The 25,015-nt window shown below is 35.1% G+C and overlaps 1 protein-coding gene and 1 non-coding gene across 21 annotated transcripts in view; both read left to right on the top strand.

The window, feature by feature from the left end:
• Positions 1 to 2,578: 2,578 nt before the first annotated feature.
• The window catches only part of MIPOL1 (mirror-image polydactyly 1), a 321,127-nt gene continuing 298,690 nt past the window's right edge, over positions 2,579 to 25,015 (top strand). For 16 of the 20 annotated variants that reach the window (XR_012120546.1, XR_012120545.1, XM_073211334.1 and 13 more), the window contains exon 1: positions 2,579 to 2,820. The gene's annotated coding sequence lies outside the window, so the exon portion shown is untranslated. Of the gene's footprint in view, positions 2,821 to 2,843; positions 2,989 to 23,948; positions 23,973 to 25,015 lie in introns of those variants that run through there. The other 4 variants (XM_017669150.3, XM_073211335.1, XM_073211322.1 and 1 more) reach the window with 4 other exon arrangements.
• Positions 11,682 to 11,810, top strand: LOC118973751 (small nucleolar RNA SNORA11). Its single transcript, XR_005063283.1, has one exon. It is a non-coding gene; the product is annotated as a small nucleolar RNA SNORA11 (small nucleolar RNA).

The following is a 25,015-nucleotide window of genomic DNA, read 5'->3' as shown; positions in this document are numbered from 1 at the left end:
GGTCAGTGCAACAGAAAAGAAAGCCCAGAAATAGACCACACAAATATACTCAAAGTGATCTTTGGTCAAGAAGCAAAGGCAATTCAATGGAGAAAGGATAGTGTTTTCATCAGATGGTGATGGAACAATTAGACATCCACATGCAAAAAATACATCTAGGCAGACTGTACTCCTTTTACAAATATTAACTCAAAATGGATCATAGACCTAAATATAAAATGCAAAGTGATTAATCTCCTAGAATATAGCATACATGACCTTGGGTTTGGTGATGACTTTTTAGATATATAAAAGCACAACCAATGAAAGAAAAAATCTGGAAGTTGGACTTCATTAAAATTAAAAATTTCAGCTTTCTTAAAGACACTACTAAGAAAATGAAAAGACTATCACAGACTGGGAGGTAATATTTGCAAAACATAATCTGATAAAGGATATGTACCCCAAATATGCAAAATCTTACAATTCAATAATAACACAAATAACCCAATTATAGGCCAAACAATAAAAAAAGGGCAAAAGATCCAAGCAGACAACTTATCAGTGAAGATAAATGGTAAATAGGAAAATGAAAAGATGCTCAACATCATGTCATCACAGAATTATAAATGAAAAGATATCCCTTATAATAAAAATCTCTCTCTCTCTCTCATATACACACACATATAAACTCTTGTTTGTTTTCTTAGACAACCTCAACTAATACACAGGGCATTTTCAGCTACTTGTATACATAATTTTTATTCATTATTTTATTTCTGGAACTGATTGGAGTGTCTGGCACATTGTGGGAAGCTAATATTTGTGGACTAGAGAGTATTCATGACCTGACATTCTTTTTTACCCTGTAATGAAAGAAGGGTTCATTTTGTTTCCTTGTAACTTTATCCATAGTTCTGCAAAAGCCCAATTTACAGAAGGGATGAGGTCACAAACAATACCTTTGATAATTAGCTTGAGAAGAGGAAAGAAAGCTCCAATCAGTCTATTTCATTTCTTATAAACTGATAACTGTTAACAGGATGCAGAATGAAGAAATACATATGTGAGTGACAGTGGTGGTAGAAGGGGTTTGGGAAAAAATTAGCTATTGTGGCCTGAAAAGTTCAGGAAAAGAGCATTAAAAAGTTGCCACAAAGTATTTGGAGGAAGGATTAAGGAGAAAAAGCCTGATGTTTTAATTCATTAAATTAAAAAGGCAGAAGGAAAAACAGGTTACTGAAAAGAATGAAAACATGAGTTTTCTTTTTACCCTGGAGACTTTCAGCATCCAGATAATGAGCTCTAAAAAACTAGGGTTAATGTACCTTTATCCAAAGAAAAATAGTATTTTTTCTAAATATATGAATTCATTATTTAGTTTGAATTTTCTCAATGTTGTGGTCACTATCCCCCCCTTATTTCTTGTTATTCCTTAGCCAGAAAATGCAACTTTCCCTCCTTTATTTTACACATTATTTGAGTTGGCCCTAAACTTCTTCACTTCCTGATTGGAGTGCCTGTCACATCTACTTGAACAAACTATACCACTCCACCTTTTGTCTCAAATATTTTCATGGTACTTTGAGTTCATAAATATCTGATTCAGACTCTGAATAAAAAATGCATTTTCAAAGCTGAACCTAACAAACCTCTTCAGAACATTGTCCGTCCATGACAATAAAATGACCAAAGTTATTACTTATTTTGTTCTAACATCCAGATTTTTCACATCTTTTTTCAATCCCCTTTTTTACACTTACTGAAGCGTAAGTTCTTTTCATTAATTTTAACCACAAATTTTATAACTGTCATTTTCTGGGGATGTGTAAAAAATATTTGATGTCTGAATGAATACAATTAAGTATTCAGTGTTTGAAGGAGTTAACAGTGACATTTATAAAAGCAATAGCGATCTGTGGAACATAAAAACCACGCTTGAATTACTAGCCGCTAATTGATTATGCCTTTCTTGTTTCAAACACAGAGGTACCGAATTGAGGGCTTAATTTTTTAATTTTGGAAGGTTCAACATTTTGTCTTAAAGAAACCATATACGGAACATAAGCACCCAGATTTTTTCAAGTACTTAAGTCAAAAATGTTAACCATCTCCAAGTTTTAGTCTGAACATTCCTCGGCCAGGAGCTACGTATTGATTTTGCTCACCTAATTGGAATCCAACTTTGGCCCCTTTCATTCAACCATCACTTGGCAGCTCGTCTCTCTCTCTCTCTTCTCCCCCAAGTCCCATCCCACAAGCCCTCTCACCCCAAACCACACACAAACCAGGAAACCAGCTTGGAATATCGGTAAGCTAAAACTGATGACACTAAACACATTTTTAACCACGCGATTTCCCTCCTCTAACCAGTTTAGGTTTGTCCCGACAATATTTTACTCTCTCAGAAAGCGCCCGGTCGCCTGGCCTGCGACAACCGCAGCGCCTTGCCGGAGCTGCCGCGGGAATGCATAGATAACCTCCCTCTTCCTTTTTCAAACTGCCGCGGGGACTTTCCAAGCGGGCTCGGTCGCGCAAAGGCCCCGCCCCGCGGCCCTAGCGGCGCGGCAGGCGCATGCCCAGTGCTCGCCGCCCGCCCCTGCCCGGCGCGGGTTTCCCTGGGTTTCCCCTGGGCCCTCCCGCGCGCCGAGCTCCTGGCTCCCTTCTCCGTCGCGCTCTACGCGGTCATTTTCGGGCGCGCGCCTCTCCTCGTGTGGGGCAGCCCGGGGCCCGGGAGGCTCCGAATGCACGGCGATTGGCTGACACGTGGCTGCGCGTGCGGCCTGAGAAACTGGGCAGCGCTCAGAATCGGCTGCTGGGTTGGTGCCGGGCTCATCTCAGGTAAGCCGGTAGGCTGGCAGGTTCTGGAGGCGGGAGGAAAGAGAGGTGGGTATAGACTAGCCCTTGAATTTCCACGCGCAGCCTCCGTGGAGAAGAAGAGGCCGCGCAGAATCTGCACCCAGCGAATGTTGGCCCCGCGTGCCAAGGAGTGATGGGGCTCACTCGAAGGTCAGGTCATGGGATCCTCAGCTCCTCTTTCTGGGCATGATTTCGAATCTTCCCCTGTTTACTATTACAAGAGTTCACCTGAGCATTTAGCCAAGAGTGTAGGTTTTTGGCTGTTTTCCCTTGAGGAGCGATGGGTTAGAGCACTCAGGTCCTGGTTTAACCTGTGATTGACTCTGTGCCCTTGCGAGTCAGTCATTTTGTGTTTCAGTTCTCACCCTTGCGAGTTTCGGCAAAGAATGCGGTGCTTATTTAGGCACGCTGAGCAGTGTTGTAAAAAGATACTGTTAGATTTTTTTGGTTTACAATGTCTCTGGATCCAAATTTCTCTAACTGGAGAGTAACACTATCCAACGGAAGTATTTTTAAGTTCTGTGGCTGGAAGGAACTGGATAAAAACAAGATAGCATTATTAGGGTGACAGAAAAGGAAAAACTTTACACAAGAAGAGGATTTTGAAAAGCTGCTTTGAACATTTTACGCAGATTGTATCGTACTGGAAGTAGACAAAGGTGGCCAAACCAAAGGGCCAAACAAAACTACATTTCAAGGAGTTTTTTTTTCTTCCCCAGGTAACTTTCCCCAGGTAATGACAAGTTACTAGCTTTTCAAGGTTTCTCCTTGGGATCTAGTGTGGAACTAACCTAAAATGACGTTTACACAATCATTTGGGTATCCTGTGCAATAGTATACCAAGAAAATGAATTAAAGCTGAAAAGCTGCCTTTGTATAAGGTAACCAGAATTAAGATATCTCATTGGTGTAAGGTTAATGATGGCAAATCAGAAAACAAGAAGAGAACTCAAAGGCATAGAGTTTATAGAAATATTTTAATGTGTTAATTTTTAAAGTATAATGGAATACAGAAAAGTGCATGGATCATAAGCATACAGATCATTGAATTTCACAAAGTGTACATACCCATGTATCCAGTACCTAAACCAAGAAAAAGCATTGCTTGCATTCTGGAAGCCCCACTTTGTGCCCCTTTTTCAGGGGTACCCATGACTTCAATTTTTAACAACATCTATAAATTTACCTATTACTGACTGTATGTACATAGAATCATACATCATATAGTTCTTTGGGTCTCAGTTTTGCTCAATACTGGATTTGTGAAATTTATACATGTAGCAATAGTTTGTTCTTATGCTGAATAGTAGTAGTCCATTCAGTTTTTGGCTATTACCAATAGGGACTTCTATGAACATTTTTATAAGTATTTTGGTGAACATGTGTATACATTTCTGTTGGATATATACCTACTGGAAAAATTGCTATATTATACGGTATGCGGATATGTATTTCTCAAATACACCACCAAAAGATTTTCAGATTAGTTGTGTCAATTAACCCTCCTATTTGCAGTGTTTGAGAATTCTGGCTCCTCCAAATGCTTATAACACTTAAACATTCCTTTTTATTTTAGCCCTACTGGTTGGTATATAGTGATATCACATTGGAGTTTTTCCCTAATGACTAATAAAATTTAATACCTGTTCATATACTTATTGGCCATTTGGATATCCTCTGTTGCAGGGGTCATCAATTTCTGTAAAGGGCCAGATAGTAAAAGCAGTCCTTGCTTTGTAGAGTTTCAGTTCAAACAGTACTGTATGAAGCTGGGGTTTCTGTCTTTTGGACTTTGCAGGCTGTATTGTATTTCTTTCTTCCTTTTATTGTTTCCTTTTTCCTTTTTTCTTGTCTTTTTCTTTCCTTTTTTTTTTTTTTTTTTTTTTTTTTGCCTGTCTGCCTTCCCTCCCTCATTTTTTTCTTGCTTTCTGTTTAACAGTTTGCTAATCTCTGTTATGTTGAGAAATGTCTTCACTTTTTGGCCATTGGTGGTGGTGAAATCATTAACTGTGGGGGACTATATTGGAAAAGTATAAAATACACAATAGTATTAAGTAATGTGTGCTGTAGTGTTGGGGTTAAATTTCAAATCTCTAAACCTACTTTCTTTGCCTTTGCCAGTTTTACCTCGAGACTGATTAGAGACCTGTTTGAGACTTTTCTAAATTGTCCTTGTTGCTTCTACTTTCTCCCATCCTTTAAAGCTGAGGCATGAAAGAGAAGTGAGGAAAGAAAGGTGATAGTACTCTTTGATTTTGCATAAAAGGCAATGAAAGGGATAATTCCAGACATGCACACATTTTGACTGATAGAAATAACTTCCTGCTTATAATTGCCACACAAAATAATTGTACTTATGTGCAGTATTTTCACTGCACTCTTGAACCAGAGTTGAGTCATTACAGATTTTTTGGCTGGCAAAGGGTACGGGATACTGGTGGAGGAGATTCTCTAACAAGTGAGATATGTGCACCCCCCACTGCATTCCTGACCTCCTACAGGAGCAAATAGAGTATTTATGTAGTACAAATGTTTTATACTAAATACTAAACCCTGACTGATGCTTCTCTATTAGTAACGGTCTGTCAGTCCGGTTGTCATTAGCTTCCGAGAATAGCTGCTTCCCTGGACGTTGCCTGCATCACATTCCCATTGTTGACCCCTGGGACTCTCCATTTTCCTGGATTCCAATGGGGACAAACCTTGCCTTTTCTGGTTGCAGCTCCAATTTTTAGATCTACACTTAGGTTATAATTAATCCTTTTTACTTTGTTTAAGGTGACTATATTACTCTGCTATGATTTATTATCTGTTGCTTTTATGCTTTACTTCTAGCAAATAATTTTTAATTAATATGTTCAGATACCTGGAACTGGGATAGGCCGAGGATAGTTAACATTCGTCTCATATGTCATCTACAGAGAGAGCCTTAGGATTAATGAGAGAAAAAGAGATAATGCCCAACAGTAATTAATTCTAGCTGCTTTTGTTAGTACTGTGTTATTCTCTTTTGAATAGTCATATCACATTGGAGTTTTTCCCTAATGACTAATAAAATTTAATACCTGTTCCTATACTTATAGGCCATTTGGATATCCTCTGTTGCAGGGGTCATCAATTTCTGTAAAGGGCCAGACAGTAAAAGCAGAATTGAATTTTGAGAGGAGAGGGCTCTTTCAGGGCATTAATTGCAAAAACAATGTCCTAATAGTGCACAGAGCACTGGACATAAGAGCAGAATCAGTGTGGCTTACTACCTGTCTGTGTTAACCTTTCTTGGATCTAACTCTCCTATGTGAAATGACGTATTTGACTAGACATTTCTAATCCTTTCCAAAAGACATAATAGAGAAGCAAAGAATTTAGAATTTAATTGGCCCCAGAGGTCATTTAGGGTACCCTCTCAGTTTTCTTCAGTGAGAACACCTGAGGCCTTGAGAAATTGTATTTAGACACATAGTTACAAGAAACCAGTTCTAACTTTTATTCCAGGTGCTTTTTCCATTATGCTGCTTGTGATAGGCAGCCTGCTAAGGTAACCCTGGTATTCATACTCCTGTGTAATCCTTTCGCCTTGAGGGTTGACTAGACCTAGAGGCTCACTTCCACAGGGATAGGCGGAAAGTGGTGGAATGTCACTTATGAGATTAGGTTACAAAAGAATGTAAAACCATGATTGCTACCTTGATTACAATGTTGTGAGAGACCTTAACTGGAGAACCTAGCTAAACAACAATGAATTCCTCAGAAACTGTGAGGTAACAAATAGATTGTTTTAAGCTGCTAAGTTTTGGGGTAATTAGTTAGACAGCAATGGATAATTAATAACTAGTCTTAATAATTTCACAAATTTTAATAAAGAAATAGTTCATCCTGAAGTTTTTGAGAACATGGCCTCAATCTGTTTTTATCATCTAAATATATTTGAGGATATGTTATTTTTACTCTTAAAAGTAAAATATTAACCATTTAACTATTCCATAATTGTTTTGGTTATAATTTAATTGCTTGTTATTTGTTTTATCTCAAAACTGGCAACATAAAGAGATGATTACTTTGAAGGTTCATTTTTTGGGGGTTTCATTAAAGTGGATGACCAGTGGGACAAATTTATCATACCATGTGTATATGTATTCAAACACATGGTTTTGACTTGTTTTCTTTTTTATTCTCTTAAAATAACAATGATTATGTGTTAGTATTTTACAACTACCCCTTTTCATTTAATAATGTATACATCTTTCTATGTCAATACATGTATGCATAGCATTTATAGTATGTATGTACCATAGTTTGTTTAACTACACTGTGGAACATTCTTACTATTTTTTAATGGCATAGTTTTTATAAAAACAATGCATGCTCATTATAAACTCTTTTAAGCAACTTAGATAAATAAAAAGATGACTGCAAAACATTACCTCAAATTCTATCATGCAAACTGAGACAACTTTCATTAAAGACCAGATGTTCAGAATTCTGTTTCTGTTCCTAAGAGTGCTCAGTATTAAAACAGAAAAGAAAGCCTGCCTATGGGGACATGTTTGTTAAATTTCACATCAAGAATGAAGAAAAAATCTTGAAGGTTTCCAGAGACAAATTTTTTTTGACTATATCAGCATTAGAGTTCTTGACCAGCAGTATGACTAGTCTACACTCAGTGAAGTATGGGAGTAGAATAGAGATATTTTCAAACCTGGAAAGCCTAGAAGTTATACTCTAGCAAGTTTCCCCCTCCACACTGATCTAGCTACTTGCCACAGATTTTGATATGTTGTGTTTCTACTTTTATGTGGTTTAAAATATTAAAAAATTTCCCCTAACTCAGTTTTTTGAACTATGGGTTATTTTGAAGTGTTGGCAATTTTTGAGTTTTATTGTTACGATTTCTAGTTTATTTCTTTGTGGTAAGATAACATAATTTGTATGATTCCAATTCTTATAAATGTGTGTAGGTGTTTTTTTTTTAATGGATCAGAATAGGGTCATTTTTGGTAAATGTGACATGTGCAATGAAAAGATTGTGTGTATTCAGCCAGGTTGCGTGGAGTTTTATGTACATGTCATGTAGGTCAAGTTGGTTGACAATACTGAGTCTTCTGTATTCTTGCTGATTTTCTGAGTACTTATTCTGATTATCAGGAGAGGTGTGATGAAGTTTCCAACTGTAATTATGGATTTGTCTGTTGCTCTCTTTGTCAGTTTTACTATCAGTTTTACCTCGTTTATTTTGATGCTCTGTTAAGTGTTTACATGTTTATTCTTCTTAGTGAAATAAATCCTTTAATGTACTTAGTCTTGGTAATATTTCTTGCTTTACTTTGTCTGATTTTTAAGAGAATGACTCCTCTTTTCTTTTGACTAGTATTTGCATGTTTTTTTCACTGTGCTCTATTATCCTAAAATATAGCTGGGAAAAGGTAATTTGTAGGATACTTTTATTTTGTGTTGATGGGGTTCAGAACACACTATCCCAAAATCTGGCACCTTGGCATAGTGAATATTTTAAGCTGAAGGATTTTGAGAAATGGCAGGTGGAAGAAGGACTCCCTGACCTCCCCTCCCCCTTTTCTCCTGAAGTAGGTTGTGAGACCCTTACATGAGAGGCGACCTCCATATAACTGGAGGAAGGGAACATCTTTAACTCCAAAGGTGGAGGTGTACCAAGAGGAATCCAAACAAATGGGCCTTGCTCATTCCCCCAGTTTATTACCCTTGGCTCATATCTTTCTGTCCTATCACATTTTTCTATACTTTCCACTCTTCATCATACCTAATATAAAAATGCTCAGGCTTAACTCTTTCTTTGGGTCTTCATTTCATCCTGTAAAGACTCCTATGTCACGTAAAACTTACATTAAATAAATTTGCCTGCTTTTCTCCTGTTAATCTCTCTCTGTCATTTTAATATTCAGGCCCACCCAGGGATCCTAAGAGGATTTAGGAAAAGTTTTTCTTCCCCTATAGTGTGCATTTCGTGTCATGTTTTATACTTGGCCATTTATTTAATTTAAATAATGTTTTGATTTTAGGAGGTAATGTTTTTTCAAGTGTGACCTAAGATCATATAATTTCATGTTAAAGTACAAGAATGTAAGTATTCATCACATAATTAGAAAAAATTTTCCTTTATTTACTCTACTTCTTGGATGGTATTTGGTAGTTTTTTTACAGGTACTATTTACATTTAGGTGTTGAGCTGTTTTGCATGATGTCTCAGTCATGCATATAACCTAAAAGAAATATAAACATTTAAATAAATTATTTTTAATTAAGTATTTCTGAAATATGACAGACCTCTTCTTTAAGCAGCATGTCTTGAAACTAATTAGTACTTTAATACGTTTTTTATCTTTTAAATTTAATGTAAATTGAAGCCATTTCCTTACTTTATGTCAAACAGCTTATTACCAGCATGGGAGCAGTAGATATTGTGTGATACAGCTTATGATATTCCAAAGTAGAACATTTTATTCTGAGGCATGAGCTGGCACAGTGGGCAAGGTTATTCTAATTCGTTTGGGTAAGTGAACTATAATTTAAGAAGTTCATATACAAAAACTCACTGTCTGTGTCACTTTGTGATTCTTTACTGGAAAAAACCTAGTTTAGGATTTCAGCAACTAAATTTCTATAGTCTGTTTCATACATGTGATTCATTTTCTTATCTGTTTAATTAAAATATGCATACAAATCTTTAAAATGCCTGTATTTTTGTTTCTTAGTCATTTTAGAATTAAAATCTAATTTTAAGTATTTTGTTCACATGGCAACGAACTGGTTTTGAAAACTCATGTTTAGTCTACATGTAAACATGCTTTAAGGATTAAAGAAGTTACTTTCTTGACTAAGGGTTTTAGAATAGTTTAAAAAATATATGTTAATGTTAGGAATTACTTTTTGAAAAAGGGTTATATTATTTGCTTAATAGTGCATAAAAATTTACTCTTTAACATTGCCACATTTAACAGTAATGAGGTTTTTAAAATTTGCCACAAAGATGTTCCTTTTCGTGCTATTCATAATAGAAAATTGTGATACTGCCATCCAATGGAATATTAAACAACCTGAAGAAAATGTTTCTTTCTGATTTGAAGAAAAATGTTTATAATATTGTGGAAAAAAATCAAGTATATGTAGACATTGACTAACATTCATATGTAAAACAAATATGTAAAACAAAATGGACAGGAAACACTAAGATTTTAAGAATGTTTTATATTTTGGTGGTGAATCTAAGAGGTGATTTTTTTTCCTTCTTTTGTTTTAGTGTATTCTGGACTGTTTTTTTATAGGGTGTGGTCATTTGGGCAGTGCCTAGAATTTGTATCTCTAATTTTTTTCTATTATAAGTGAATTTTACCAAATCAAGGATTCAGCATCATTTGATATTAATAGTGTATCAGTTTTGACTTCTAATGATTATAGTTGATTAGTTGATTGTTTAGTTGATAGTATAACATAGTATAGTTGATTAGTTGATAGTAGATATAGTTGATTAATGATTATAGTTGATTGTAACTAGTGTATTTGTTTTAAATAATATAATTATTTTTAAGCCCTTTGATATCTTCCAAATGAGTTGTCAAAAGATTTAAAAGTAAGTAAGTATTTTAAAAAATGTTTTTTGTTATTTTGCGGGTTCTAAAGAATGGCTGGTACTTTCTAAGATCTGGCTGTACCACCCTCCCTTTCCCAGCTTGTACTGGTCTTTACTTTGCCCATACTTGTTTTCCCTACCAAATTTAGACTGTGTTTATAGTTTCTTCTTAGAGTGTAAGAAACTTTGTCCGACGTTTTGAGAATTCGTAAGTTCTTAACTACTCCAGTGCCTTCACCTCAGGCTGCAGTGAGGACCCACACCTGCTGCGTCATAGGGATTCTTGTGGCTCTCAGATACCACTTTGCTCCTGGTTTCCCTCTCCTTCCTGCACAGATGCTGGATGTCATGCAGGTCATAGAGTTGGTGGTGGTGTTGTTTGGTGTTTCTAGTTTTGTGGTAGATGTTTTGTTAATGTGTTTGATCTTGCTATCCTGGTTGCTCTCTGTTTTTATGGAGATATTGGAGATTTGTAAACTACATTGCTTCTATCAGTCTTCTCAGATCTTCTTGGCTTTTTTACAAAGTTGAATTTATTCATTTTAAAGGCTTGTCTTTTTTGAAGGTATGTTCTACTAACATGTTCTTTATGATTATAGAAGGTAGTTGCTTCAGTTTTTTAAGTCTTATTTTATAAAATAAAATCCTAGCAACAGTTTTTGCCTTGGAAATTTTACTAGTTTGTGAAATCTAAAATTTTAGTGACCCCCTCCTTATTTCCTCGATTCCCTACAGCAGAAAACATAAGCAATTTGTCAAAGACTACAGATTTATAAATGGCAGCACCTGTATCCCAATTTACTCATTTTATGATTCTACAGTAGTCAACCCTGAAATAGTTATAGAAAGTGACTGAGTTAAAGGGAACTCTGTTTAGAAAAGTGTTGTACCCTTCAGCTTAGGACTGTGCTTGGTTAGGGCTACTTCAGGTGGTATGAAAAAGAACCCTTCCAGAGAGAGTGGAGATCGTCAAAGGCCTCCTCATCATCAAGAATTCAGCCTCTAGCTGATTCATGACTGTGATCCTTCTTTATTTTAAATTTGTTCTGTAAGAGGCTGAAAATGTCTCTGAACATACTAAGTGGTGGGATAGCTAGAATACAGATATATGTGTTAGTTTCCTATTGCTGCTATAACAGCTCACCACAAATGTAGTAGCTTAAAACAATACAAATTTATTATCTTACAGCTCTAGATGTTAGAAATCTGAACTGGTTCTCACTGGACTAAAATGTTATCTGTTGGGGTGTGCTCAGAGCAGGGAGTCTGAAGAAATGGCTCCTCTGTTTACAACACACCCAACAGGAATCTGGGTTTTTTGTGGCAATGGGCACAAATCTTGTGGCCTTCCCTGAACAAATACCCTACAAGAAAAAAAAAAAAAAAAGGAAGAAGAGAATTAAATTTAAAAAGTGTAAAATGATGTCAAGACTGTGCTCCTTTGTAGAGTCTCTAAAGAAGGCTCTTTTCTTGCCTTTTCCTGCTTCTAGAGGCAGGTCACTATTCATTTCAAATGTTGCATTTCTCCAAGGAGGTGATCAATTAATATTGTATAGGTCATTCATATATTTGGTTCTTTGAACTTATTTATTCAGTACAGTTAATTATTTCATCCAACCAGTACAGTCACTGTCTGTCATCTCTCCCCATGGGTTTGGAAATGGTAATGGAGCTGAACAAAGACATGTCCAAGGTCTAAAAACATGAAATGTGTGAGAGTGAGTGTGAGTGTGTGTGTGAGAGAGAGAGAGACAGAGAGAGATTGATCATGTGCACGTGTATGTGTGTGTTTTCGGAAGATGGGCTGTGATGAACTTTGAAGTCTCAGGAATGTGGAATCAGTGTTGATATGCGTTGTTGCTGTACTAGGGAGCTCCTCTGGCCAGAATTGGAGGTAGAGGAGTCACAGTCTCTAAGTTGTGTATTAAAATAAGAGAGGCGATGTTGCACTGATAACCCCTGTTTTTAACTGAATACAACACATTTATTTCTCACCTGTACAGTTTGTCTCAGAGATCAAGGTTCTTTCTGTCTTGTGATGCCACCATCTCAAATGTGGTTTTCATAGTTGTTGCAGGAGGAGAAGAGAGGGCTAGGAATTCTCAGAGAGTGCCTGTAGGGTGAGTTCTGAAATTGGCTTGTATCACTTTGGCCTATCCTGCTTTGGCTACAACTCAGTCACATAACCCAATGTGAAGGTGAGGAAATACAATTTTCCTGCATATTCAGCAGCAGAAGCTGCCATGGCTATGATTCAACCAGTCTGGATTTTGGACAGGGAGAAGGTAGAAAAGTAAATGATGGCTAGGTTATGTTATGAACTGAATGTTTGTGTTGCTTCCCTTCCCCCTCAATGTGATGGCATGAGATTTTAAAGATAATTAGGATTCTATAAGGTTATGAGGGCTCTGCCTTCATAAATGGGATTAGTGTACTTATAAGAGTCCCGAGAGAGTTTACTTCCCCTCTTGCTCTCTGCCATGTGAGTATACAGTGAGAAGTTGGTGTTTTACAACTCAGTAGATGACTCTCAACAGAACTCAACCATGCTGGGATCCTGATCTCAGACTTCCAGCCCCTAGAACTACTAGAAATAAATTTCTGTTGCTTATGAGCCATCCAGTCACTGGTATTTTTGTTACAGCAGCCCAAATGGACTAGGCAGATCTCATCTTATTTCATTGCACAGTAGGACTTTGCCCTTCCCTGTTATTACCCCATGGCACTTGTAGCTTGGGGCATTGCTTCTGATTTCTGTGTTGGTGGAATAGAAGGCTTGTCCTAATCCAACAGGGGGAGGTGAGAGCCATGCAGTTTTTCTCTCAGTCTTCTTTTCAGCATCACTAATATCTGATAAAAGATATGATATACATACAGTGTCTAGAAAAGATGAGAAATTTCTGTTATATATAAGTCTTTAAGACATTTTTGTTACAGTCCTCCTCACTCCCGCCCTTTTTCAGGATGGCTGACACATGAATTTCTCGATGTTCTCAGATGGATCCTCAGGTCCACGATTCCCTCTCACTTTTCTTGTTTTTCTAGGTTGATGTTGGGGGAGAAAGCCAGACATTTTTGTAATTCATTATCGTAAAACTTCCTGATGTCTGAATAAAACTTAGGAAAAAATTTCTAAACCTTTTCTTCACTGAGGAGGAAAGAGTTTTATTCCTTTTTCTTGTTCGTGTAAATAGAATTAAACATTTATTTCTGGGATCTAGGTAAGATAGTAATTTTGATAAAACCAGTATCTGTGAGTATCTGATAGTGACCAAGGATAGCAGAAAACAGTGTTGGGTTACCTGTGGGATATGATTCTTGTTTTAGCCAGTGGATTCCCTTTCTTCCCACTGTAGATGTCCTTAACCCCTCCACTCAGGTCAGGCTGAGAGTCTGAAAAAATAATTTGAAAAGTTTATCACAGTAAGTACATTGTTTCAAATTTTTAGCTTCTCATGGCATCTAAAAGGAAGAAAAAATTTTAATATTTTGATTTGATAAAATAAGCACCCTAACCAATAAATAAGTTATAAGGTTGAATTGAAATGTTAGTTTACAGAATAAGCCAATAATTTCTTCAAAACTCTACATTGGATTATTTATCTAAAATATATATATATCTTTCTGCTAGGTACTGTGTTCAGAAGGCACTAGAGATATGCATTAGTGTAGTATTAAATTCTTAGGCATTACTAAAAGTTAATGTATGTTAACCGTATTCGTGAATTCATAGGAACATCACAGAGTAGTGGACTAACATTCATTTTAATTTTTATTTAATGTTTGTCTATTTCTCCACTAGATGGAGCTGTATACTAGTTATTGCTCTATAGCAAACAAGGGCATGTATCTGATGAGATAATGCTAAAGTTAATACTAAGGTTAAACTTAACCCATGTATTAATACAATTAAAGAATTGGTTTATTTGTTGTATAACTAAAGGTAAAATGTAATTTTATCCTTTATATATAAAAATGTTATTTACCAGTCATCTGTAGGGAATACATACAGTTGAATTTTGGTAGAGTTGCTGAGTTTCTGTAGTCAGTCATTTCACTTTGTCAGTGTCCTAATAGCCAAAAACATGAAATATTTTCAGTATACCATTGAAATTATCTCAAAGGGTTTTCACTTAACAGTTTTCCAGAATGACTAAAGTTCTGGTACAAACATACTGACTGGTGCCTGTGGTATGCTTCATGCTCTGACTGGTACATTGACCTCCTTTAGAAGCTTCTCTCCCAGCTAGTTTCTGTTGATTTACCAAGAGTCACTTGTGTTTGTCCCCAAACCTGTTTATACCAGTTGTATCTGTGATCATAATCATAAAATTTAAATCTAGGTAAGCTAATGGGAATACATTATAAAAAATATTCTTCCTATGAGAACTAAGGTGAAGGTTTGCAAAACTCAGTAAAAAGTAAATTGCTAAAATAATTACCAACAAACTAAGTGTGAGTGAAATGTGTGGGAAAAAAACTAGATTTTGCATTAGTTTATAGGGAAGAAAATGCTTGGGATTCACTGAATTTTATGGAAAAGGCACTTCTGTTTAACAGTGTGATAACAAATGTACAAACTTCAAATTTTGATGCTTACAACTAAGAAATAGCTCTCCAGGAAATTTTTACTTGAAAATGCTGAATGTCCTGAATGACAGTTATTTTAAAGATAAAGAATATACCTAAGTGCTTAGTAATTTTTAAATGTTTCTCTCATAATATTACTGTCTTACTATAGCTTTATGTGCTTGTTTTAACATTATTTAGAGGATATCTAAATAGAAAGTATTAATAGAATTTTTCTACTTTCATGAAAAGAGCTCAGCACTAGGTGTCAGAAGGTCTAAGTTTTAGTCCTAGAATCTAGGGCCTAGAACAATAAATGTTTGCTGAATAAATAAATGAGTTGAGTAGCTTTGCTACTTACTGGTTGTGACTTATAACCTGGTCAGTTAACCTGTTAGAGCCTTATCTTTAAAACAAGATTTTATTAACCTGTAAATATTGGTCAAACATTTATAATAAGGGAAGTGAGACACTGATTTTATTATGTTAAATTTATTATAGTAACACATTAAAATATTAATTTTCTCTAGTTGAAGAAAACATTTCTGAGAAAGATTTTTCAAAACATTTTTCAGGTTACTGTAGCTGTTGTTTTCATTTGTTAACTAACAGTTTCTTGTGAAACATATTTATATTTCAAAATTATATGTCACCAGAAAAGTGCCATGGATTATTTTCTGAATTTTAACTTAGTGCAACTAGATGTATAGTATGTATTGCTGAGGAATGCTTTAAAATTTTCAGTTAAGTAGAGACGTATGGAAACTTGAGTTAACTGGGATCATTACTTCTAATTTATTCCAGTGATATTTTAGTGGCTCTCATAGATTGTTTTACCCACTCACTCTGACCCTGAACCCTAGCTGGCATGACTGCATTTATATCTATTAATAAAGTTGCATTCTGTGTCTCACAAGTTTTCTCCCTTAGAGTTTTTTGCATTGTTGTAATGGCAAGGACGTTAAGTATAGATTTTGAGGGAAGTATGAATAGCCAAGATTCTTGATCTGTTCCAGGATCAAGAGGACAGGTTTTAATGTTTCACCATTCTTAAGAGAATTTTTTTGGTGGTTGTTTAAGACATTTTATCAGATTATTATGTTTTTAGAATGCAAAGGGTTTTTCTAAAGAAATGGATGTTGAATTTTATCAGATGTTTCATCTCTAGGTTTTTGCCAATCTAATTTTTTTCTTTAATATTAGTATAATGAATGTATTAATTTTTTTCAAATATTGAATAAATTTTTAATGGAATAAACACAACTTAGTCACAATACATTATTGCTTTTCCTGTATTGCTGGTTTCTCCTAGCTAATATTCTTTTTATGATTTTTACATAAATGAGATTCACCTCTTTCTTATACTATTCTTACATGGGTTTGGTGTCAAAATTTTTGCTATTCTCATAAAGATTTCACTGTCTTTAACTCTCTAGAAATTTTAAAGTAAGGTTGGAATAATAATAATTTCTGGAATATGCTGCTTCCCAGGAATATTTTCCAATCCAGGTTAATTTCTCTAAAAATTATAGGATTATTCAAGTTTTCTGTATCTATTAAGTCAGTTTTGGTAAGTTATTTTTTGGGGGGAATTTTGTCCATTGCATCTAAATTTTCAAATATACTGCCAAAACAGTGTTAATAATATTCTCTTACTATTATTCTTGATGCTGTTTGTGTATTTTCTTTACTTCTTTATCAGTTTTCCCAGCATTTGTCATAGACTTCATCAAAGAATTAACTTATGGCTTTGTTAATCCTCAGTGTTATGTGTACTCCTATTTAATTAATTTCTGCTCTGAATTTTTTCCTCATCTCTTTGGGTTTACATTGATTTAGTTTTGATTTCTTATGAAGGATGCTTGGCTCATTAGTTTCCAGTGTCCTTTCCTAATAGATGCATTAAAGAATATAAATTTGCCTCTGAGTAGTACTTTAGCTGTGTCTCACAAGTTTTTGTTTATGGAATTTGTTATTATATAGTTCAAAATAGTTTTTTAAGTATCATCATGATTTTTTCATTGACTTATTTCTTAATTTCTTAACATGGAAACTATTAATTTCTGAATATATGAAAATTTTAATTTCTGAACACATAATTTTCTTTTTATTACTGATTTTTAACTTCACATTGTGGTTAGGGAAGATGCTCTATCAAGTTTTAATTCTTTGAAATGTTATTCTACTTGTTTTGTGTCCCAGAGTGTGGTCAGTTTTGTAACACTGCATGTGCTTCACTAGAGTATGTAGTCTGGATGTTGGGTAGAGCATTAATTCATGTTCAGATGTTAGTTCTAGCTTGTTAATGCATTGTATAAATCGTCTGTAATCTTAACAGAGTTGTTTTTTCTGTTACATCATTGTGGATTTTATCCACTTTCTCCTCACAGTTGTTTTAGTTTCTACTTTACATATACAGTGACTATTAGGCTTGTGTACATTTAGCATTTTTGTATTTTCCTTGTAAATTGAAACTTTTATCATTATGAAGTGACCCTTTTTCTGCCTTAAGCTCTGTTTTGCTTCATATTAATATAACTTAAGGTCTTTGCTTAATATTTTCATAGTGTATCTTTCTACATGCTTTTTTTTTCGACTTTTCTAATCTTTTTCATTTTAGCTGAGTCTATTGTAAACATGTTAATGGATTTTTAAAAATCTACTCTGACTTCCTTTTCATTTGATGTATATCTCTATGAAGTTTTCATATTGTGGTAAAGTGTATATGTAACATAAAATTTTACCATTCCAGCCATTTTTAAGTACACAGTTTAGTGACATTTACTACATTCACATTGTTGTGCACCATTACCATTATCCATTTCTATAACTTTTTTATTCCCAGAACCTTTGTACCTATTAAACAGTAACTCTGTATTCTTCCTTCCCTCAAGTCCCTGCTAATAACTGTTCTACTTCCTTTCTTTATCAGTTTGACTATTGTGGGCACCTCATGTAAATGGAATCATACAGTATTTATCTTTTTGTGCTGGCTTTTTTCACTTGCATAATATTTTCAAGGTTTATCCATGTTGTAGCATGTATTGTAATATCGTTACTTTTTAAGACTCCATAGTGCTCCATTGTATTTACATACTGCATTTTATTTATCCATCCATCTCTTGATGGAAAGAGGGTTGTTTCCATCTTTTGGCTTCTATGAATAATGCTGCTATGAATTTCAGTTTCTAGTCCTATGAATTTTAACACATGTAACCACCATTGCAATCAAACTACAGTGCATTCTATCACCTCAGAAAACACCCTGGTCTATTCTTTATAATCACATTTTCCTTCCATCCACTCTGCTTGGCAAGCTCTGATCTTTTGTCCATCATTATAGTTATGTCATCCCAAGAAAGTTATATAAATGGTATCATAAGTATGCAGTTTTTTAAAGCTGGCTTCTTTCTCTCAACTCAATGTCTTTGAAGTTTATCCAAGATTCTGCGTGCATCAAATTTGTTCTTTTATACTGCTGAGCAGTATCCATTCACTGTATGTAGGTACAACAGTTAGTTTACCATTCACATGTTGAAAGATAATAGAGTTGTTTTGAGTGTTGGGCTATCGATTTTTGTGTGGACATATTTTTCTTTTTTAGGGGAAATACCCAGTAGTGAGTTTGCTAGGTCAGATGCTAAGTGTTTGTTTAATTTTATAAGAAACTACCAGGTTATTTCCCAGAGTGGCTGTCCAATCTTGCATTTCCACCAGTAATGTATGAGAATTCTAGTTGTTTTTTATCCTCATCAGTGCTTGGTATTGTCAGTATTATTTTATTAGAGTCTTTCAAGTATGTATAGTAGTATCTCATCATGGTTTTAATTAGTGTTTCTTTAGTCGCTATGTTAAACTACTTCCATTTCTTATTTGCCACCCCTATCCTCTTTAGACAAGTGTCTATTCAAGTCTTTTGTCAATTTTTGTATTGTTGAGCTTTGACAGTTCTTTGTATATTCTGCATATAAGTCCTCTGAAAGATACGTAATTGCACATGTATTTCCCCAATCTATAACTTGTCTTTTAATAATCTTGGTGGTTCTTTGGCAGACCAAAAGTTAAAAAAAATTTTTTTGGTATTATTAATGTACAATTACAATAGCAACATTATGGTTACTAGACTCCCCCTATTATCAAGTCCCCACCACATACCCTATTACAGTCACTGTCCATCAGCGTAGTAAGATGCTATAGAATCACTACTTGTCTTCTCTGTGTTATACTGCCTTCCCCGTATCCCCCACCCCACTACATTATGTGTGCTAATCGTAATATCCCTTCTTCCCCCTTATCCCTCCCTTCCCACCCATCCTCCCCAATCCCTTTCCCTTTGGTAACCGTTAGTCCATTCTTGGGTTCTGTGAGTCTGCTGCTGTTTTGTTCCTTCAGTTTTTTCTTTGTTCTTATACTCCACAGATGAGTGAAATCATTTGGTACTTGTCTTTCTCCGCCTGGCTTATTTCATTTGACATAATACTCTCTAGGTCCACCCATGTTGTTGCAAATGGCGGGATTTCTTTTTTTATGGATGAATAGTATCCCATTGTGTATATACACCACATCTTCTTTATCCATTCATCTGCTGATGGACTCTTAGGGTTTTTCCATATCTTGGCTATTGTAAATAGTGCTGCAATAAACATAGGGGTGCATATGTCTTTTTCAAACGGGACTGCTCCATTCTTAGGGTAAATTCCTAGGAGTGGAATTCCTGGGTCAAATGTTATTTCTATTTTTAGTTTTCTGAGGAACCTCCATAACGCTTTCCACAAAGCTTGAACTAATTTGCATTCCCTCCAGCAGTGTAAGGAGGGTTCCCCTTTCTCCACATCCTCACCAGCATTTGTTGTTGTTTGTCTATTGGATGGTAGCCATACTTACTGGTGTGAGGTGATAGCTCATTGTGGTTTTAATTTGCATTTCTCTGATGATAAGCGATGTGGAGCATCTTTTCATGTGCCTGTTGGCCATCTGGATTTCTTCTTTGGAGAAGTGTCTGTTCATATCCTTTGACCATTTTTTAATTGGCTTATTTGCTTTTTGTTTGTTGAGGTGCATGAGCTCTTTATGTAATTTGGATGTCAACTCCTTATCAGATATGTCATTTATGAATATATTCTCCCATACTGTAGGATGTCATTTTGTTCTACTGATGGTGTCCTTTGCTGTACAGAAGCTTTTCAGCTTGATAGAGTCCCACTTGTTCATTTTTGCTTTTGTTTCCCTTGCCCTGGGGAGATATGTTCATGAAGAAGTTGCTCATGTCCAAGAGATTTTTGCCTTTGTTTTATTCTAAGAGTTTTATGGTTTCACGACTTACATTCAGGTCTTTGATCCATTTTGAGTTTACTTTTGTGTGTAGGGTTAGATAATAATCCAGTTTCATTCTCTTACATGTAGCTGTCCCATTTTGCTAACACCAGTTGTTGAAGAGGCTGTCATTTCCCCATGGTGTATCCATGGCTCCTTTATCATACATTAATTGACCATATATGCTTGGGTTTATATCTGGGCTCTCTACTCTGTTCCATTGGTCTATGGTTCTGTTCTTGTGACAGTACCAAATTGTCTTGATTACTGTGGCTTTATAGTAGAGTTTGAAGTCAGGGAACATAATTCCCCCTGCTTTATTCTTCCTTCTCAGGATTGCTTTGGCTATTCGGGGTCTTTTGTGGTTCCAAATGAATTTTAGAACAATTTGCTCTAGTTCATTGAAGAATGCTGTTGGTATTTTGATAGGGATTGCATTGAATCTGTAGATTGATTTAGGCAGGATGGCCATATTAACAATATTAATTCTTCCTATCCATGAGCACAGGATGTGTTTCCATTTATTGGTATCTTCTTTATCTCCTCTCATGAGTGTCTTGTAGTTTTCAGAGTGTAGGTCTTTCACTTCCTTGGTTAGGTTTATTCCTAGGTATTTTATTTTTTTTGATGCAATTGTAAATGAAATTGTTTTCCTGATTTCTCTTTCTGCTAGTTCATCATTACTGTATAGGAATGCAACAGATTTCTGTGTATTAATTTTGTATCTGGCAACTTTACTGAATTCAAATATTAGTTCTATTAGTTTTGGAGTGGATTCTTTAGGGTTTTTTAGGTACAATATCATGTCATGCAAATAGGGACAGTTTGACTTCTTCCTTGCTAATCTGGATGCCTTTTATTTCTTTGAGTTTTCTGACTGCTGTGGCTAGGACCTCCTGTACTATGTTGAATAATAGTGGGGAGAGTGGGCGTCCTTCTCTTGTTCTCGACCTTAAAGGAAAAGCTTTCAGCTGCTCGCTGTTAAGTATAATGTTGGCTGTGGGCGTGTCATATATGGCCTTTATTTTGTTGAGGTACTTCCCCTCTCTACCCATTTTATTGAGAGTTTTTATCATGAATGGATGTTGAATTTTGTCGAATGCTTTTTCAGCATCTGTGGAGATGATCATGTGGTTTTTGTCCTTTTTGTTGATGATCATGGATTTTTCGAATGTTGTACCATCCTTGTATCCCTGGGATGAATCCCACTTGATCATGATGGATGATCTTTTTGATGTATTTTTGAATTCGGTTTGCTAATATTTTGTTGAGTATTTTTGCGTCTATGTTCATGAGGGATATTGGTCCTTTAATTTTCTTTTTCTGTGGTGTCTTTGCCTAGTTTTGTTATTAGAGTGATGCTGGCCTCATAGAATGCGTTTGGAAGTATTCCCTCCTCTTCTACTCTTTGGAAACTTTAAGGAGGATGGGCATTAGGTCTTCATTAAAGGTTTGATAAAATTCAGCAGTTAAGCCATCTGGTCTGGGAGTTTTGTTCTTAGGTAGTTTTTTGATTACCAGTTCAATTTCGTTGCTGGTAATTGGTCTTTTCATATTTTCTGCTTCTTCCTTGGTCCGTCTTGAAAGGTTGTATTTTTCTAAGAAGTTGTCCATTTCTTCTAGGTTATCCAGTTTGTTAGCATATAATTTTTCATAGTATTCTCTCATAATTCTTTGTATTTCTGCAGTGTTCGTAGTGATTTTTCCTCTCTCATTTCTTATTCTGTTTGTGTGTGTACACTCTCTTTTTTTCTTGGTAAGTCTGGCTAGGGGTTTATCTATTTTGTTAATTTTCTCGAAGAACCAGCTCCTGCTTTCATTGATTCTTTCTATTGTTTTACTCTTCTCAATTTTATTTATTTCCGCTTTAATCTTCATTATGTCCCTCCTTCTACTAACTTTGGGCCTCATTTGTTCTTCCTTTTCTAGTTTCATTAATTGTGAGTTTAGACTGTTCATTTGGGATTGTTCTTCTTTCCTGAGGTAGGCCTGTATTGCAATATATTTCCCTCTTAGCATGGCCTTCACTGCATCCCATAGTTTTGGCATTGCTTGATCTCTGTTTTTATTTGGTCATTGATCCATTGATTATTTAGGAGCATGTTATTAAGCCTCCATGTGTTTGTGTGCTTTTCTTTCTTTGAGTAATTTATTTCTAGTTTCATACCTTTGTGATCTGAGAAGCCTGTTGGTACAATTTCAGTCTTTTTGAATTTACTGAGGTTCTTTTTGTGGCAAAAGTTTTAAATTTTGATACTGTCCAGTTTATCATTCTTTTCCTTTATGGATCACACTTTTGGTGTTATTTCTAAGAATTCTTTACCTAATGCAGATTTTCATGTAAAAAATTTATAGAAATGCTGGCTTTCATTTAGGTCTATGGCCCTTTAAATAGTAACAGTTTTATTTTCTTGAGAAGTTTTAGGTTTAATAGAAGAGTTGATTGGAAGTTATAGAGGTCTCATATACCCTCTCATCACCCCAACCCTTCCTCATCCCCAGTTTCTCCTTTTATTAAGATCTTGCATAGTGTGGTATATTTGTTATAATTGATGCACCAATATTGATACATCATTATTAACCAAAAATTCCATAGCTTATATTAAGGTTTACTCTTTTTATTGTTAATTCTATGGGTTTTGGAAAATATATAATGACACGTATCTACCATTACAATCATACAGAATAGTTTCACTACCCTAAAAATCCCCTGTACTCATTCATCCTGTCCCACTTTCTCCCCTCCCCGCCAACCTCTGGCAGTCACTGATATTTTTACTGTCACCATAGTTTTTTGTTTTCCAGAATGTCATTATGGTTGGAATCCTACAATATTTAACCTTTTCATATTGTCTTCTCTCACTTAGTAAAATGCTTAGTAAATTTAAGATTCCTCTGTGTCTTTTCTTGGCTTGATAGATCATGTCTTTTTATTGCTGAATAACATTCCATTGTGTGGATGTACTACTGTTGATTTATCCATTCACTTACTGAAGGACATCTTGGTTGCTGCCAGTTTTGGCAATTAGAATAAAGCTGCTATATAAACACTTGATTATAGGTGTTTGTGTGGAGATATATTTTCAGCTCACTTGGGTAAATACCAAGGAGTGTGATTGCTGTATGGTGTCATAAGACTGTATTTAGTTTGATAAGAAATTTCCAAACTCTCTTCCAAAGTGACTATACCATTACTTTTACCCCAGTAGTGAATGAGAGTTCTTATTACTGCACATTCTTGTCAGCATTTGGTCTTGTCACTGTTTTGGGTTTTAGCCATTCTAACAGTGTGTAGTAATATCTTATTATAATTTACAATTACCTAATGACATAGGATGTTCAGTATTTTTTCATATACTTATTTGCCATCTTTATGTCTTCTTGAAGAGGTGTGTGATCACCCCTTTTCCCATTAAATAGGATTATTTGCTTTTTTATTATTGAGATTTAAGAGTTCTTTGCATATTTTTGGATACCAATCCTTTGTCAGATGTGTGTTTTGAAAATATTTCTTCCCAGTTTGTGACTTACTATTTCATTCTCTTAACAGTATCGTTCACAGAGCATAGTTTTAATTTCAATGAAGTCCAACTTCCCAAGGTTTTCTTTCATGGATTGTGCTTTTAATATATCTAAAGCTTCATCTCTAAAGGTACCTAGATTTTCATTTATGAAATATTCTAGTTTTATCACTGTATTTTATGTTTAGGTCTATGATCCATTTTAACTTAATTTTTGTGAAAGGTCCACAGTCTGTGCCTAGATTTATTTTTTGCACGTGGATGTCCACTTGTTGCAGCACCATCTGATGAAGAGTATCCTTTTCTTCATGGAATTCCCTTGCTCCTTTGTCAAAAGAATCTGTGTGGATCTATTTCTGGGCTCCTATTGTGTTCCACTGATCTGTTTGTCTCATCTTTTACTAATACCGCATTTTCTTGAATCACATTTGAAGTTGGATAATGTTAATCTTCTTTGTTCTCCTCCTTCAAATTGTGTTCACTATTCTCCATCTTTTGTCTTTCCATATAAATTTTAGAATCAGTTTTATCAATATCTAAAAAAACTTGCATTTTGATTGGGATTGTATTGAAACTATAGATTAAGTTGGGAGGAACTGATATCTTGACAATATTGAGTCTTCCTTTCCATGTACATGTAATATTTCTCCATTTATTTAGATCTTTGATTTTTTTGTCAGAATTTGTAGTTTTTCTTGTATAGATCTTATCCACATTTTCTTAGTTTTTTCCCTTGTTTCAAATGTCAATTGTACATTGACAGAATATGAGAAAGTACTTTATGTTTCTTCTAAAAATTTTATGGATTTACTGCCTTCATTTAGATCTATGATGCATTTTAATTAATTTTCACATATAGCATGAAGTTTAGTTCATGGTTAAATTTTTTTTTACATGTGGGTGTTCCAACAGTATTTGTTGAAAAACTAGCTTTTTCATTGAATTGTTTTTACATCTTTGGTAGATAGAGATCAAATGGCCGTATTTATTTGGGTTTATTTTATTTTTGGATTCTCTAATTTGTTCCTTTGACTTAGGCATCTTTCCCTTTGCCAGTGCCTTGCTGTTATTACTACTGTAGCTTTATAGTAAATTTTAAAGTTTGATAGTGTACTTTCTCCAACTTTGTTCATTTTCAGAATTGTTTTAGCAATTCTCATTCCTTTGAATTTTC

Source organism: Manis javanica, chromosome 8 (genome assembly GCF_040802235.1).
Source record: "Manis javanica isolate MJ-LG chromosome 8, MJ_LKY, whole genome shotgun sequence".
Classification (NCBI taxonomy): domain Eukaryota; kingdom Metazoa; phylum Chordata; class Mammalia; order Pholidota; family Manidae; genus Manis; species Manis javanica.
The sequence above is the reverse complement of the archived record's forward strand: the minus strand, read 5'-3'. Positions and strand labels throughout refer to the sequence as shown.